Source organism: Rhinopithecus bieti, unplaced genomic scaffold, assembly GCF_001698545.2.
Source record: "Rhinopithecus bieti isolate Rb0 unplaced genomic scaffold, ASM169854v2 scaffold_7681, whole genome shotgun sequence".
In the NCBI taxonomy this organism is placed as follows: Eukaryota; Metazoa; Chordata; class Mammalia; order Primates; family Cercopithecidae; genus Rhinopithecus; species Rhinopithecus bieti.
In genome coordinates, this window is record NW_016806571.1 from 580914 (window position 1) to 598818 (window position 17905).

The window sequence follows — 17905 nt, forward strand, 5'->3', positions numbered from 1 at the left end:
TCTTTCTCCAAAGAAAATAGCATTCATTGTATAGGTCAACTCTACCAAACATTTATGAAACACATAATCCCAATCTGACATCCTCACAAGATTGTAACCTGTTACCTAAAGACAGTTGAACTTGGTTAAGTGATTGATACCTTGGGCAAGCAGGTATATTTGTGGTTGGAGTTGGGGGAGATAAGTGGGTGCATGTTTATGCAAGAAGGTTGAGGACATTGTGTGCCTCTGATCTTTAGGAGAAGTGACCTTGCGCTCTCTGGTCACCCACCATTTTATATGAATATTAAAAGAGTCTTGAAGAGGAACAAACAACAGGTGCCAAAAGATACAGATAGTGCAGTCCATCCACCTTTATATCTTGGTTGTGGTGGAAGTTTGAGCTGATTTAATATAAGAGGCCTCAGACCAAAGGTTTTCTGAATTTGTTTTTATGTTTTGTTAATTTTCTTGTGTCTTTGTTTTTGTTCTTGTGATAATAGTTATAACCCAGCCAATCTCTTCAATTTTCTTCTACCTTAGCAGTTGTGTGTGTGTCCTTGTTCTTCTTTTATTCAGGTCAAGATCCCCATAATTATGGAGTCACAACTTTTATAGGTTCTATGAATAATTAAATCCAGGTATAAACCAATATCAAATGTATAGGATTTAGTTTATTCTCGTTAAGTGAATTATGACTATTGAATGCTAACTGATAACATAAAATAGTTCATTAGCTACTATTCCTTCATCTCATACATCTGTACCTCCTCCTCTCACCAATGCTTTGTGTTGACGAGCATCTTCTCCACTGACAAAGAGACTGACTTTATTCCATGGCACTGAAGAAAGAAAATATGACTTGTGGATTAAAGATCCAATTTAATTCCCACTTCTTATGAAATAAATAAACAAATTATACATCTTTCCAAGATTCTGAGACATATATAACCTAGCCAAATTGGAAGCTAGAGGTATGTTAGGTTATGATACTAGTTGCTAGACTGTGGTCAACAGGCAAGACTAGACATAATCTGTACAACATTGAAAGACACTAATACCCTGAAAAGGGTCATCTTGAAAACTACCACCCTAAAGTAAAGCCTACAATTGAGAATTAGTAGACACAGCCAAGATACTAGGAAGCATGAATATAGTGGGAGTGTAGAGCAAAATTCAACTCTTTCTTGCCCAGGACTGTTTGAAGCATAGATGCTCCTTGACTTATGATGGGGTTACATTTCAATAAACCTATTGTAAGGTGAAAATATCTTAAGTCAAAAATGCATTGAATACAGATAACCTACTAAACATCATAACTCAGCCCAGCCTAGCTTAAATATGCTCAGAACAATACATTGGCCTATAGTTATGCAAAATCATCTAACACAAAGCCTGTTTTATAACAAAGTGCTGAATATCTCATGTATCTTATTGAATACTGTCCCGAAAATGAAAAACAGAATGGCTGTGTCAGTTGTTTACCCTCATGAACGTGTGACCGACTGGGAGCTGTGGCTTGCTGCCAGTGTCCAGCATGGAAACAGCAAAAGAGAGAGAGGGAGAATAGCACGCCATCATAGCATAACATCCCTGGAAAGGATCAAAATTCAAAATTCAAAGTACAGTTTCTATTGAATATGTATCACTTTTGTACCATCATAAAGTCAAAAATAAGTTGAAAAATAAAGTCAGAGACCATTTGTGTGTTCATGCACTCATACTCTGAAGTATTTTCTGCCTACAGAAGCTTAAAGATATCAACTAGAGGCTGAAAGTAAACAATTTTTGGAACTGGATTATTTTTTATAGTCCTCCTTGCTCAGTTATTCTGTGATATGCAGATGACTTTTACTAAAAATCTAGGAGCACCTGGATAAGCACATTGCAAATCCTGATCACTTATAAAGAGAACTTTCTGTATGAGTTTGTGAAGAGAGAGTTCCATTTTGTTGGAGAAAATCAATCTTCCCTACTGAGCATTGAAAAATCTTATTAATGATACCTTCAAAATTCCCCTTTGGCTCAACATTCTGGGGATTATGAGGCAGGAATCTATTTTTTTTTCCCTCTTCTATGCATGACCCTGAGTCAGTTTCTTTAGCATTTTTCTCCAAACTTTGTTTTTTTCCTGTGTGAAGAATATGTTAACTCTCTTTCGCAGCTGGTTCGTATACATTAAATTAATTATTAAATATATGTCTAGTAAAGTTCCTGGCAAGATATAAATGTTACTTAAATATTATTTTTATTGTCAGTAGTATTATACCCAGTAATAATGATCTTATAGATCTATTTTATTAATTAATTAGTAAACTTTTACTGATGCTTGGGAAGACACTGAAGTAGATGCTGAGATGGCAGCAGAAAATTTTTGCACAAGATCTGTGTCTCGGTTACTTTGTAATCTGACTGGAATGAGAAATCACATAGGCACATGCAAGCAGAGCTGCAGGCTATAGGAGCCAAAAGGGGAGCTCAGAAAGTCAAGTTTAATCTATTTCAATGATATCAGATGACAGGGCAGGAGAGAGGTCCCTGAAGACTGGGTCTCAGATGAGGTAGGTCCTGGAGTATGGAGTTAACTCACCAGTGAGGCTTTTGTTTGTTTTTTAGGAGAAAAGACATATGAATTTATTTAATGTGTATATACAGGAGCCTTCAGAATGAAGACCCAACCCCATCCCCCACAGGGTACAGAAGCTTATATACCGTCTTCAGGTTATAGAAAAAATGTTTCAGAGAATGGCCCAGAATGGGTTATGATGACAAATCAGGTTATCGAAGGGAGAAAAGAGAAGGTTTTACTAGGTAAGGTTGTCTTTTTACGTAGATACTTCACAGGTAGCAGCCTTCAGAGCAAAAGATGGTCAGTGTTTGTTTTCAGACCTTTAGAGGTGTCAGCCTCTCAGTTAATCTTTCCTAGATCCAGACAAGGCCAGGCCTGGCTGCATTAGTGCAGATTATTTTTTAATGTTTATTTTCAGTTTAGGAGTACATGTGAAGGTTTGTTACATAGGCAAACATGTGTCATGGGAGTTTGTTATACATCTTATTCCATCACCCAGGTATTAAGCCCAGTACCCAATAGTTAACCTTTTCTGCTCCTCTCCCTCCTCCCACCCTTCCCCTTCAAGCAGACTCCAGTGTCTGTTGTCTCCTTCATGGTGTTCATAAGTTCTTATCATTTAGCTCCCATTTATAAGTGAGAACATGCAGTATTTGGCTATTACCCTTAGCAAACTAATGCAGGAGGCTGTTTGCCAAGGGACATTAGTGCATGTGGGTGGAGAGTGTGGGGACACACATGGCAACACCTCTAATCGTAGATCTCTGTGTTCATTAATTAAGAGTAATTTAGCAGACACCCTGCTTTGTAAACTATATTATTTCCCATGGCATAATAAGAAATATATGAGGGTCTTTGTCCCTGATTCCTGGCACACAGCTCCCAAAGTCCTTGGAATCTCCAGGACTGTCTTTTGTATGCAAATGATGTGACTGGTATCTTGGGACCCCAGAGAGCTTCAGAATGGCACTGCTCACCAAGAAGATCAAGGCATGACTAGAAGTTGGAACTTTCAGCCTCAAGCAGTGACCCCCAAGGAGGGGAGAGAGTCTAAAGGTTGAGACCAATCACCAATGATCAATGATTTAATCAGTTATGCCTATACAATGAGACCTGCATAAAAACCCTAAACAGCGGGTTTTAGAGAGCTTCTGAGTTGCTGAAACATTGAGGTACTGGGAGTGTGGCATGCCCAGAGTGATCGTGGGAGTTCTGCACAGGCTCTCCCTCAATACATTGCATTGTGTATCTCTTTTATTTGGCTATTCCTGAGATATGTCCTTTACAATAATAATAAAGTATTTTCCAGAGTTCTATGAACTGTCCTAAAAAATTAGCAAAACTTAAAAGGGGATAATGGAAACCCTCGAATTTATATCCAGTCAGTCAGAAGTTCAGGTGACAGCCTGGGACTTGGGACTGGTGTCTAAAGTGGGCACTGTCTTGTGGGACTGAGCCCTTAACTCACGGGCTCTGATGCTAACTCTAGGTAGACAGTGTCAGAACAGAATTGAATTGTAGGATATCTAGTTGATGTCTAGAGAGCCGGAGAATTTGTTGTTGGTGTCAGAAAGCAGTGCAGACTGTGCTCATTCATTTGGCAGACACCTGCTTTATAAGTTGTATTATTTCCCTAGTATAAAGGAAGTTCACAGCAGTAACTCCCGATAAAGGTGTGTCTTTGTGTAATTTTAACCACTACTGGAGACAGACACACTCCCTGAAGGTTGGGTTACAGGATCTGTGCAGCTGATAACAAAGTTGTTCAAAGGAATCCAGAGCAAGTTTCAGGGAGGAGAACCTAGGCTGGAGTGAGAGGGAAGCTGAAGTGGCAGCAACATTAATGACTTCATTCTATGGAACGCACCTCGTCAGGAATCTGAACTATCTCCTCCGCTTATGATCATGGTTTACCAGCCAAGGGGCTTCAGGCTAATGCTTGTGGATAATTCTCAAGAGACAGACCGTGTTATGGGGTCAGTGGTGTTTGCAAGTGGCCCTTACATGCTGGCGTGGCTACATGAATGTGAAGATGGATGGCTTTTCTGACCTAGACCATACCTACTTCATGACCAAGAAAGCTGAAGGCGACATCCTGAGTTGTTAGGAAAACATTACATATTACACATACACATACATATGTTTTCCTGAGCTTTGACAGTAGCTTTGTCTCATCTGAAAGACAGGAGAGATTTTCCTGCTTACAGAGGGATAGGAAGAGATGAGGAGGCAGGGGAGAGAGCCAGAAACCAAAAAAAGAGAAGGAGGAGACCAGTGGGAGGGAGCACATTTGTTCCAAAAGCAATTTACTCAGCCAGTCATTTCCAGTATTCTCTGGCTATTATGAAGGTAGAGAAAGAAATATGATGCTGGACAAGAACTGTCTCTCTGCCTTGGCCTAAACTCCTGCTGACAGACTCTGCCTAGGGACCATTTTCCTTCCACGACGGTCTGCACAATGCTAGTTGCGGGAGGTGACCACAGGGCTGAGTGCCGGAGCAATGGAGATGGGCAGAGAATCCTGACCCTTCCCTAAAATCCCCATTCTTTCCTGCACTTGCAGGGGTTATTGAATGGAAAACACGAGAGAGGGACACCCCATCAGACTGTGATACTAGTTTGATAAGAGGCAGGTATGCCCAGGGAAGGTCCAGGGTCCACAGCCACACTCTCACCGAGCTTTGTGAAATATTAGTAGTAGTAGTGTTTTGTTTCCTCAGACCCCATTCTCTGAGGATTCCAAATGCTATACAAACATATTTAAAGTAAAAATCCTGCCTTTGCTCATAAATTCTCAGGCCCATGTTTTGTGGCATGTAGCAGGTGAATATGGGGTGGTTGTTTGTTCATTTGTTTTCTTTTATAAAAACAAATATGGAATCAGAATTTGAGGATATCCAGGCAGTCCACATGTCATTGGTTGAGCAAGAGTCTTCTTTAATGCCAAAATTTTAGATGCATATTTTACACAGTAGCTTCTCCATAACCCAACTTTCCAAGTTACAAAGAAATGCACTGTGTCCTCTATTCTGGTTCAGTTTGGAGTTAGGCAAAATGTCCTCTTTCTTATTTTCCTGACAACCCGCAAACTTGTGTCTGTGTTACATTGGCCTATGCATGTAATTTAAAAACAATAACAAGAAATAAGGAAAGAAGTAAAAAAGGAAAGAATGAGAAAGAAAGATGGAGGGAGAGCGGCAGGAGGAAAGGAAAGGGAAGGGAAGGAGGGGAGGGGAGGGGACTTTGATCTTCTCTTATTCTCAGTCATATTAGGGGCTAAAGTGAGGGAGCTAAAAATACTGTTTTCTAGAGTAGTATATGTACTATGCAAATAAAGAGAAAGAGTACAAGTGTGAAATGTGACTTGTATTACATCACTTTTCAATGTCATTAGCAAATTCTGGGTGGCAAGAATGTTTGAGAGTAATACTCTTTAAATCATGCTCCATGAATAATATTTACACAGAAAGTGGTGATTGGGGCTATGGAAGTCAGGGTCTGATGAATAGATACTTTACTTCCACTTTAATAGTCGATATTCTACTTTAATTTTTTAATAATGAGCTTGTGCATACTACTTATGTCTAACAATGTTCAGTTACTTGAAGCATAAAATAAACATTTAAACATTTAGCAATTATTCTTTTTAGAACAATTACTAGTATTTTATAAAAAGTAATAACAGTAGCTCTTGTAAGAATTTATGAGCAGTGTCTGGCACATAATAGGTGTTTAATAAATATTCACTGAATGAATATATGTACATATGTATGACTGCTCACCCAGACATGTTCACTAAACAATAACCCAAAACACTTTTACACTTGTAATCCAGAGAATACTATAATTCAATCTAAGTTGGCTCTTTCAGACATGGTCTCAGACCAACCAGATGAAGCTATTTTACCACAGGAGACTTTGCTAGAAGTTTTGTTTTTTAATGATCATCTCTGTGTTTTGTTTTTAAGCCAGCCAGTAGTGTTGTAATCAGACTTTGTTTTATAGATTTTTGCTTTTAAAAATCTACTCACTATTTCTGTATCCCTTGAAAGCTGACAGCAGAACTGGCAAAATGTCAAGAATGATTCACAAAAATGCCAATACAGGATATTCTTCAGCAGAAGGAATACATCTTTGGAAGAGTCCCTGTCTGAGTTAATTAGTGTTCTTTCTGAATCTTTCACAGAAATATCTTAGAGCTGCCTTTATTAGTAGTTTTATCTACAGTATAGAAACCCTGACCAGGCTTTTAGTTTGGCCTTAATACAGTGATATCTGCACTGACAATCCCTGTCCTTTGATTAAAAAGGGGTTTCAAGAACACTCATCGTTAACTATTGTTATAAGAAATCAGCTCCTCAGCATGGGGTTTAGTCTTTGAAACTTTTTTTTTCCAGTCCAGGAATATGGATGGCATTGAAAGAAATGCTCCACGATTACCTGGAGTCAGATGGAGCATCAGCCCAGAATTCCACATGAGGAAGTCATGGGTGTTGGTTTTTCTCACCCTGCACTGATCCCCAGAAGTTCTCTACTTAAAAGGATTCATTTATTCAGAATCAACTCTTCCCTGTCAAAATGCATTAGCCAGAACCCCGAAGGTTGAGTGAGGCTGACAGACTCTAAAAATGCCCTCCCATAGAGACCCCTTTCTGAAGCTGCTGATCTTCTTTCCCCTTTACCTGCCCCCATCCTGGATTCTTGGATGTGGGTGGTGGGGGAGGTAATATGGGGAGCATTTTATATCTTGAGGAGTTTCGTATACTGTGTTTAAAGTCATTTCATCTAGGCAGGGGTGAACTATGAATAGCTTCTCCATATCTTTCTGTTCTCTTCTCTTTGCCCTGAGAGACACAAGTCATAATTACTTTCTAAACAATAGTCTCTGGATTTATTAAATTTCTCTTTTAATACTATATCATATTTTTCTAACACTTTTTATTCATAGCATATTCTCAAACATTTCATTTGATATAGCCAGGTAAGGTGGGGAGGAAAGGCAGCTTCTAAAAACGTGTTTTCATTTTGTTTTGGGAAATCTGAGGTTAGAGAGGTGAAGAGGTTTAAAAAGTCCAATGGTAGCAGAAAAGACAGAACTACAGTTTACTGATACTAACTTTTGTTATGTACCATCTCTGATAAAAACTCACATCTCTTAAATTCTGTTAACAGACAATTGTGCCTTTACCCCTGAGTTATTTGCTACCTATTTCACCCCACCTCAAAGGAGGCATCATGGAACCAGAGAATATACAAGATGAGCAAGGCAGGATTGAGCTACTGGGTCACAGAATGAATAGGATGAAAAGATGCAAGATTTTAGTACGGGATTTAAGTTTTTATCATCATAAAATGTTTGGAAAGAGTAGCCAAATCATTAATTTGATTAATAATTTAATTTGAACATTTGTTGAGTATGTATATACACACATACATACACACACATATATATGACACACACATATATATGTATATACGTATATATGTATATACATATATACATGTGTGTGTGTGTGTGTGTAAATATATGACTAGTCCAGGAACAATATTATGTGCTTAGGATACCAGGATGATATATAGTCTCTTTGGGAGAAATACACTTAAACAACATGGAAAAATTATACCCAAAGGTCTTCTAGTTCAACATGGCAATTTGAGCCTTGTGCATTCAATTCCCTTCCCTTACAAATTTATGTTTGCACAAATATATATGCAGACATATACATATATACATAGACATATGGGTGTCAAATAATGTGTGTGTGTGTATCACACCAAGATACATATTAGGAGAAATTTGCATCAGCATAGATAAGAAAAGAATCAGTATAAAATGTCCTGTTTACAGTATCAAATTGCAGGTTAGACTAATTCAAGATCCAGTAACTAAGAAGCCATGCTACAAAAGGGGTAAATGTACAATCCCATAGCTTGGAGGGAGGGAAAAATTAGGATAAATAAATAAACCTATCATACATGGCTAACCATAACTTGGAAAGACACTTGTTATATTCCTGAAATTATTCATAAGGTTAGAATTTTATCCCACCCACTTCAACCATTTTCTGTCTTCTTTATTTTTGTCTATATGAAGTTCCATCTACTTCACCTTTGATGGACTTAATCATAGGGCTTGTAGGTGATGGACAGTGTCCCAGTTTCAGGGATGGGCTTGCTGATATATTCTGTGTTTCGCCTTACCATCTTGTGCTCCTGTGATCTATCAAGAGGAGTACATGGCTCAGGTGTCTGTTGCCTGCAAAAGAAAAAATGGTTGCAACAATGCAAATCTGACCTGCAGCCAAGCCCATCCTTTCCTAGCAAAGCCATACCTGATTCACAGAAGCAAGGAAAATAAGTAGTTGCTGTTGTAATCCATTAAGATCTTGAGATTGTTTGTCATACAAAATGATTATGGTAATAATTGACTGATACACCATGGCACAGGGTGCACACTATTTAAAGTAGGACTTTACCGAAGAGGGTTTGTCGATGAGTGTCTTAGCTCATTTGGGCTGCTACCACAACATACCATAGACTATGTATCTTATAAACAACAGAAATTTCTCACAATTCTGAAGGCTGGAGGGTCCATGATCAGGGCACTGGCAAATTCAGTGTCTGCTGAGACTCTGCTTTCTGATTTATAGATGGCATCCTCTCACTGTGTCCTCATATGATAACATAGAAAAGGCAGCCCTCTGGGTCTATTTTATAAGGACATAATCCCACTTGTGAAGGTTCCACCCTCATGATCTAATCACCTCCCAAAGGCCCTACCTTCTAATAGCCTCGCATTGGTGACTAGGCTTCAGCATGTTAATTTGGAGATGATGGCACACACATTCAAACCATGGCACACATATTCATACCACAGCAATGAGCAAAGTCATTTCAATTAGGGAGAAGAGGCAGTAGCCCAACTAACTTCAGTGTTACAACCTACTCCAGGGAGTAAAAACAAAGAAACAACTATTTTGTAAATAGCAGCAAGGATTGTTACATTATATTCCTCTTTCCAGTTGCTGTAAACCAAGTGATATGCCAACCAGGCAGTAGGGTCCATCAGTGCAGGCAGCAGGAGCTGGAGGAGAAGAGGTGGGGCACTGGGGTCAAGTTTGATCTTTTAGAAATGTAATTGGAGCAGACAGTGGACAGAGGCACACAGAGCCTGCCCTGTTGGTGTGCCTAGGAAGCCTTCCTGTAAGAGTCTCACAACATGGGCATTTGCATTGTCCAGTAAACAATAACTGAGGCCCTGGTAAATTTTGGCTGCTACAACAAATGCAAGTGACAAACATCCGCAAACAGAGAAATAAACCCATGTCAGAAGAACCAAGCCTTCCCAATGCATGAATGCCTATAACTTTAGCTCCCTTCCTGTTCCTCACTTACAAGGACTGGTGCCCTTCTCTGGCAACATAAAAGTACAGGAAATAGAACAGAGTAGCCAGGCCAGTGTCAGTGGCTTGTTGGGAAAATGTCCCCATTTTATTTGGCATTCCTTGTGAGACTGTCTATCGTCATAGATCCCCAGAGTAGGAGTCCAAGCCTGGGACTCTCAAGGATTTTGCTGATGTCCATGCTGAAGTCATTCAAATTGTGAGATTTGAACTCTCTTGTTTGCCTAGGTCTTCCCCACTTCTCCAATGTTACCACGAGTGTTTTGGAGATCTGGGGGATTGCCTTCCAAGGCATTGAATCATAGGCTAGTAATTTTTCAATCTAGTAATCCAAGACCTATAATAAATCTTGGAAAAACACCCTCGCAATATTGAATATGTGAATGGCATCCTTCCCTGTTTGGTAACACTGATGCAGTTTTCTAAAATGTATATGTTTTTACATAACACTGTGAATATAAATGGAAATTTACTATGGTGTAGTTAAATATATAAGCTCTGTTTACCATCTTGAATGAAAGCTTGGAGGCATTTCCAAAATCTCATGGACAAAACTGACAATGGAATATATATGGTTGTGATTTGGAGGTTCTGTTTTGTTTGGGAGGCTAAGAGATGAAATTATATAAAGAAAGCATATATAGAAAGAACTGAATAAAATTCTATGTAGTCTTAACGTTTAGGGACCAAATAATGGAAATGACTCTACAAGAGGAAATTTAGAAGGAACTTTTTTTCCAAAATTATAAGGACAAAATTCAAGATATTGCACAGTCCTGCGGACCAAGAAAAGAGATAATTGAGAAAATTAGTGGGTGAAGGCAAGTGACAAATACTGTTGGAAAATGGGTGTGGTGCAGGTTAAATTGACCATTGGATTGGAAGGTTGTGTAGTCCTGGAAGATCAGTAGCAGGCAGGAGCCTGGGCCAGACTGCAGTGCTAGGAAATGAATAAGAAAGAGAGGGTAGGATGAAGTCAAACACATTTTCAGGAATCCAGTTAGCTGGCCATCGCTCTGCTGTATTCTAATTGTTTGTTTACTTGATTCTTCTCCCCAAAGGGTGGCAAGCTGTTGAAGGCAGACACTATATTTTTAATCTGTATAACCAGTATCTAACACAGAGTCTGGCACATGGTAAACATTCACAAACTGTTCCTGAATGAATGAATTACCAACCCTGGTGGCTGGTAAGTGCCATGTTGATAGACATTCATGTCACCTTTGCAAAGAAGCTGGGAAAAGCCTGACACCCCCCAGGAAGGGTTCTCCAAAAACTGTAACGAAACTCTTTTTTGTTTTTTGCCACCTGGAATAGACACATTGCTGAAGCTACAGGCTGCAGAAACTGCAAGGGTAATTTTAGGTCATCAGGATGTCATTTCCCTAAATGGAATAACTAGTCTCTTACTGGTTGAAAATCAAGTATATTCTTGTCAGAGCTTTTGGTGCAGATACTGGAGAAGGCTTTGCTGGTTTGAACTAAAGCTTTCAGCCCTCGTTCTATAAGCATTGGTTTTGGATCCACATTTAAAATGAAAATTGCTATTTAAAAATATCTGATAGTCCATTAAAGTTCATCGTTTTGTCGTCTTACCATCTCCTCTCAAAAGCAAGTGCTGGGCTGCGTTTCTCTCTGCTGAAAGTGGCTTTTACAATGACATAACACACAAAAGCTGATTGCCTCTTCTTGAAGGGGTATGATCTTCCCATCTCAGAACAGGTCACTTTTTAGAAAGCATTGTTCCAATCCAGCTAATTTCAGTCTGATCATTTTCTTCCGTTCAATCTTCTAAAAAAGCATCCACTTGGCAACTCTCAATTCCATTCTGATTTTTTATACTTCATCTCTCATAAAGGATTTTTTTCTCTTTTTCCCACAGATACTAGTGTAGTCATATATCTACATACATTCATTTGAATATATGTGTGTGTGTAAATATATAAAACAATAACTTTTTACACATGCAGATATTTTACCATTAAGAAGATGATAAGAAATAGATGGATTAATTCATTTGGCCGCAAAGAGTGAGAATGCTCTCCAAGTGTCCTGCTCCCTCAAAGGCAAGTGGGTTCAGTCTTCACCTCCTATCTTCTTTCCTGTTTGGAATGAACAGACCACAAAGATATTAACATCTCTCATTAAGTTTTCTTCTAGGTCTGGGTAATTTGCTAAAATCCCATTGGCTTCAGTCTGACATGACGGTCCACCCTGATATTGTGGATAATAACCTCAGTCACAGAGAAGTGATTAAACTGGTAATGCCTTTAGGATTAAAACTAAACCTTTTTTTCTCTGTTTCCCTCCTTCCTCATCCTCATACTTTCCAACCTCTACTGCATCCAAGTGTTAAGTATTTTTTCTATTATATGGAATCAAAATTATGACCAAGATATCTTTTACTATCTAGCTTGCCACTTTTCCTCTACAATGTGTCCTTAACTATTATATTCATGGGGATCTCTTTTGACTCTAAAATCAACCAGTTCTTATTTTTCCTTACCTCTGTTTTCTTTACATATTACCTTGACATTTTGTAATAGTGTATGGCTGTATTCTGATCTCTTTAGGGTCAGGGATACTGATTTTTTTCAGCTCTGCTTCTCCTTCAATCCTAGGCAGCACCTACACATAGTAGGTATTAAATAAGCATGTCTGTTTGTTCACTGACCAGGTCACCTTTTAAAACCTTATTCTTAAATGTCTGATGGTAGTTTTCAATTTTGCATAACCTTTTGTAAAATGCCTCTCCTAGGCAACCAGTTTGGGCTGATCCCTTAGTACCTTTCTCAAGAACAGATATGTATTATTTCAAAATGGCAGACATTTGGTTGCAATGTTGGTAATCATTAAGATAATACATAACTACTTATCTGAAAGTATCAAAACAATCACAGGTATTTGTGGAATGATTAATGATTTCTGAAAGCATTTGACTCATTTTGTTGCACAGAGCAATCATTTACAGTGTGTAAGCCAAGTGTTACTCCATAGTAGAGAAAAGTGAAATATCTTTATCTGCTGAATATCACAAAGCCAGCAAATAGCGAACTAAAACAGGAAAACAAGTTTCTTGGCTCCAAGAGAAGTGAAGTTTTATTTGTCGTTTGCTTGCTTTCCTTCACCAAAATTTTCTCCTACATGTTTAAAAAAGTTCCTCTGCTCTTTTATTTGCTTCCCTAAAAATTCAGGGAATTTCCATTGTTCTTATTTAGTTTTATGCCCTAATGTGGTGTCTCTGTCTTCTGTGGCTATATACATGGTTCTCTTAGAGTGAATGGTTTTTTTTTTAAGCAAATTTGTAGCATGGTATTTTAAACACAGTCCTTCAAATAAAAATTTAAAAGGTTGGCATGTTAGGGCTGACCTTTACACAGAGTGAATCCAGCTTGACATTTCCGATGCTTGAAGATGAGACTTCTCCATGATTGCTTCCTCTCCCCACCCTCCCTGCCTTAATTATTCCTGATCTTTTCCACTAAAGTTTTGCTTAAGTGAACTCCATTGTACCTTACCAGAGGCCTCCCAGAAGAGCAGGTCAAAAGCAATTATCATAACAAAGTCATTGGCTTTTTCTTAGCACAATCAAGGCTTCTAGGCAGGGTACTTTCATTGCCCTTCTGTGTCAGTGTTGGTACATAAAGGGTCGACTGCAGAGTCCAGCACATCACCTCATACAACGCGTGCTCCACAAATAGTGTCATCGTTGCAGCTGAGTCCTTGAATTCTTCTAGTGGAAGGAAGACACTAAGCATCAAAGCAGGATGAGGTATAGCTCTGTACTGTGTTGAATAGTGTTCGCCCCTCACCCAATGTTTGTGTATTTAGAATCTCAGAAAGTGACCCTATTTGGAAACAGGGTCTTTGCAGATGTAATTGTTTAAGGTAAGATGAGGACAGACTGGATAGGATGGGACCTAAATCCAATATGACTGGTGTTCTTATAAGAAAAAGAGAGGGCTTAGAAAGATATAGACACAGAGGGAAGTTGGCCATGTGAAGATGGAGGTAGAAATTGGAGTTATGCAGTTGTAAACAAGTAATGCCAAGGATTGCCAGCAATACCAGAAACTAAAGAGAAAGGCATGGAACAGATCCTTCCGTGGACCCTCCAGAGACAGCCTGGCTCTGTAGATATCTTGATCTTGGTCTTCTAACTTCCAGGAAGAAGAGAGAATGAATTCATGTTGTTTTAAGATGTCTGGGTTTCAGAATTTTGTTATGCCAACCCTAGGGAATAAATAGAAGATTCTACTTTTGAAAGACTTGTACCTTCTTAGAGAGGATAGCATATCTACAGAACCTAGTATTGGGCAATGGCTGCCCTGGTAGTTTAAGAGTGGCTTAGACAATTTAGAAAAGTGAGTTCTCAGTGAATACTGTGGTCAGCATAGTGAAGATAGGAAGGTATGTGTTGAGATCGGCTTTGCAAGTTAAGCGGAACAGAGACAATTATAAAGAATGGAGAGGAGATACATTCCAGGGAGATGACTTGTTTGCTTCGTATTGAATTTGGGGAAGAGGGTGGGGACTGTGGAGGGCCTTATACTAAGAAAAGGTGCAGGTTTTAAAACTGTACCATTTAGATGGTGGGGGTGGGGAAGTATTGCAGACTTCTAAACTTTAAGGAGAGGCATCTTTCATCCTTTCACTGGTTATTGATAAGGTTACTTTTCCATCCATTTCTCATATATTAAAAATGATAGGCAAGTCTGTATTGCTTAGAGGAGGAAAAAGAAGTGCAAGCTTTGATTTTTCCTGACACTTTATTTTGAATGAATCACTGTCAGTTCTGGTTAGCCGGCTTTAATTTGACACAATCAATGAGATACAGTCATGTGTTGCTTAACGATGGCGACATGTTCTGAGAAATGCATCATTAGGCGATTACATTGTTGTGTGAACATCGTAGAGTGTACTTACACAGACTTAGATGCCATAGCCTACTGCATACCTAGGATGCAGGGGACAGTCGATTGCTCCTAGGCTAAAAACCTGTACAGCATGTTACTGTACTAAATACTACAGGCAGTTATAATGCGATGATAAGTATTTGTGTATCTAAACGTAGAAATGGTGCGATACAAATATGGTATAAAAGATAAAAAAAAATGGTATGCCTGTATAGGGTGGAATTTGCTCTGGGAGAATTAGTGAGTGGTGAGTGACTATGAAGACCTAGGACATTATTGTACACTACACACTATCACAGACTTTATAAACATTATAGACATAAGGCACATTACATTTATAAAAACTATTTTCTTTTTTCAATAAGGAATTAACTTTAGCTCGTTGTAACTTTATAATATTTTAATTTTTTCAAAAAAATTGACTCTTGTAATAACATTTAGCTTAAAACACAAGCACATTGTGCAGCTATACAAAAATATTTTTGTGTCCTTATTCTGTAAGATTTTCTCTTTTTTTAAAATGTTAGTTTTTTTAACTTTTTAAACTTTTTTGTTAAAAACTCAAACACAAACAACACACATTAGCCTAGGCCTACACAGGGTCAGGATTATCAATATCACTGTCTTCCACCTCCGTATCTTGTCCACTGAAAGGTTTTCAGGGGCCATACGCATATGGAGCTGTCATCTCCTCAGGTAATTACACCTTCTTCTGGAGTACCTCCTGAAGGACTTGCCTGAGGCTGTTTTACAGCTATTTTTTAAAAAATAAATAGACTCAGTACACTATAAAATAACATAAAAAGTATAGTAGAGTAAATAAGCCAGTAACATAGTCATATCTTAACATTATCAAGTATTATGTACTGTACGTAATTCCATGTGCTATGCTTCTATATGACCAGCAGTACAGTAGGTTTGTTTACACCAGAAAGCCACGAACATGTGAGCGATGCATTGTATTATGACTTCATGATGGCTACTACATCACCAAGTGATAAGAATTTTTCAGTTCCATTATAATCTTATGGTACTACCATCATATATGTAGTCCGTCATTGACCACAATGTTAACAGGTGGTGGTGCCTGACTGTACTAGCAACCTGTGAAACTGTTTCTCTGAGTCTGGCATGTCATGGGATGGCCACTCAGAGATATTATGCTGTCTTTTTTCACTAAAGGGCTACTCTCCTGGGAGGCTGTTCTAGGAGAGCCTTCTTAACAGGCTAGGTGCGTGAGTTCTGCACCCTATCTTGCAGGAATCGAGGCACGTCCTGCGCACTTGAACTCTGCAGCCTTTTATCCTTTCTTCTGAAAAGTGAGTCCGGCTCAAACAAAGCTTTTTCCCACACTTGGATACCGTGGCAATTGTTTTTCTCCAACCATCAGCGGTATTTCTTTGTTGACAATAGAGTAAATTCTAATGACAGTGAAATCTGGATAGGAGAGGCTTCACTTATGAGCTGTGACCACTCCAACGCCATTCATGTCAGGAATACCTGAGTAGGCCACAAGGGAATTGGTGGGAAAAGGAATGAAAAATGAGATTCCTTAATGGTGTTTGTTTTTCCTACCTCAACTTTGATATTAAATTGATATATTTGCCATTGACAACCAGGTATTTAAAATGTCCAGGAGTTTTCTTCTCTTATAAAACTTTATTTTGTATTCAAAAAGTGCACTGTATTATTGAAAGGTTCAGGAGTGAGTACATTAAATAAAATAATAACATGCACAATGTCTGTCACATAGCAGGGGCTCAATATGTATGAAATAAAGTTATAAATAAAGTAGCACATGAGTTTCTAACTTTCACAAATATTTCTGGCCATAGATATTTTCTAAATGGATGTTAAAGTATGTACTTTTACAATTTTGTTTTGCTAAATAAGATAGGAGTATGCTTAATTTTGAGCACAAAGTTGAAGATTACTATGGAAGTGAGTGAGATCTAACTTCTTCTGTCAATTAGTTCAAAAGCTGATGGCTATGTAGGGTCAAATAAATTTAAAAAAAGTTAATATATAAAGTGATTAATAATAGACTATTACATCCATACGAGAAACAATCTGGGGGCCAAGGATAGAAATGAGTAAACACCATTTCTTACCTGGGGAACTCCCAAACAGACTTTTACTAGAGAAGGACAAATAAAAGGACAAATCACACTAAGATACATCACACTCTGTGATAAAGAAAGGCTAGCGTGGCAAGTGGGCCCAGGTAAGGAAGCTCCTACCCCTTTCAGAATTATACACAGAGACTCTGATAAAAGTCACCAGGCAAGTATCTACTTACACAACTGGTACTCAAAATGGAACAAAGCAGAGAGGTCGCTAGCATGGGGCCTAACCTTAGGGGCCAGAGAAGAAACAAGTGTGATGTAATGATGCTGAGGTTCTAGAATTTGGGGCGGGGGATCTTTAATTGGCAGAAGTGAAATTAACCCTGCAGTATGACCTATGTGATATTAGCTGTGTGGATAGGAGACCGATAGAGCTCCCAGTAAGCATATTCCTTAGATATCGTTTAAAATGTCCCAAGGACATTCTTAGCTGTAAACACTATTTGTGCTTCATTAACCTATGTTTACTTTCTAGATTGCACCTGTTGACACCCCCCAGCCTATGTTTCCAGGAAGATTCTCACATCCTCCCTTCCTGGTGAAAAGTTAATAAACAAGATGGTAGTGTTTCTGTTTTGGTATAGAGGAGAAATGAGAATTAATTATCAGAGAAAATTTTCTTTGGAAAGCAGAAACTATAGTGGAGAAAAGGGAGGTTGTTTTGACTGTCAGCATCTCAGAAAGAAAGTTGTGGTAGTGTGTGATTACTTCAGGGATGTAGCCTCCAGGGTTGGAAGGTAGTGGTCAGTTGAATGCAGCTTTAGAGTGCCAAAAATATACCCTCTGTGCCTCCAAACTTGACTTTGCAAACCATTCAAGAACTTCCCTTCAAGAACTTCCCAAGTCCTTTAATCTCTATTGTGAACTTAATCTTTTTTTTCATGTGTTAGATAAAGTGATGTTAGTTCCCCA

The 17905-nt window shown here is 38.6% G+C and overlaps 1 long non-coding RNA gene across 1 annotated transcript; it reads right to left on the reverse strand.

The window, feature by feature from the left end:
- Positions 1-729: 729 nt before the first annotated feature.
- LOC108532778 (uncharacterized) lies at positions 730-17238 on the reverse strand. Its single transcript, XR_001886547.1, has 4 exons — positions 17167-17238; positions 11931-12053; positions 8658-8804; positions 730-821 (listed from the first exon to the last, which is right to left on the reverse strand). It is a non-coding gene; the product is annotated as an uncharacterized LOC108532778 (long non-coding RNA).
- Between the last annotated feature and the right edge of the window lie 667 nt (positions 17239-17905).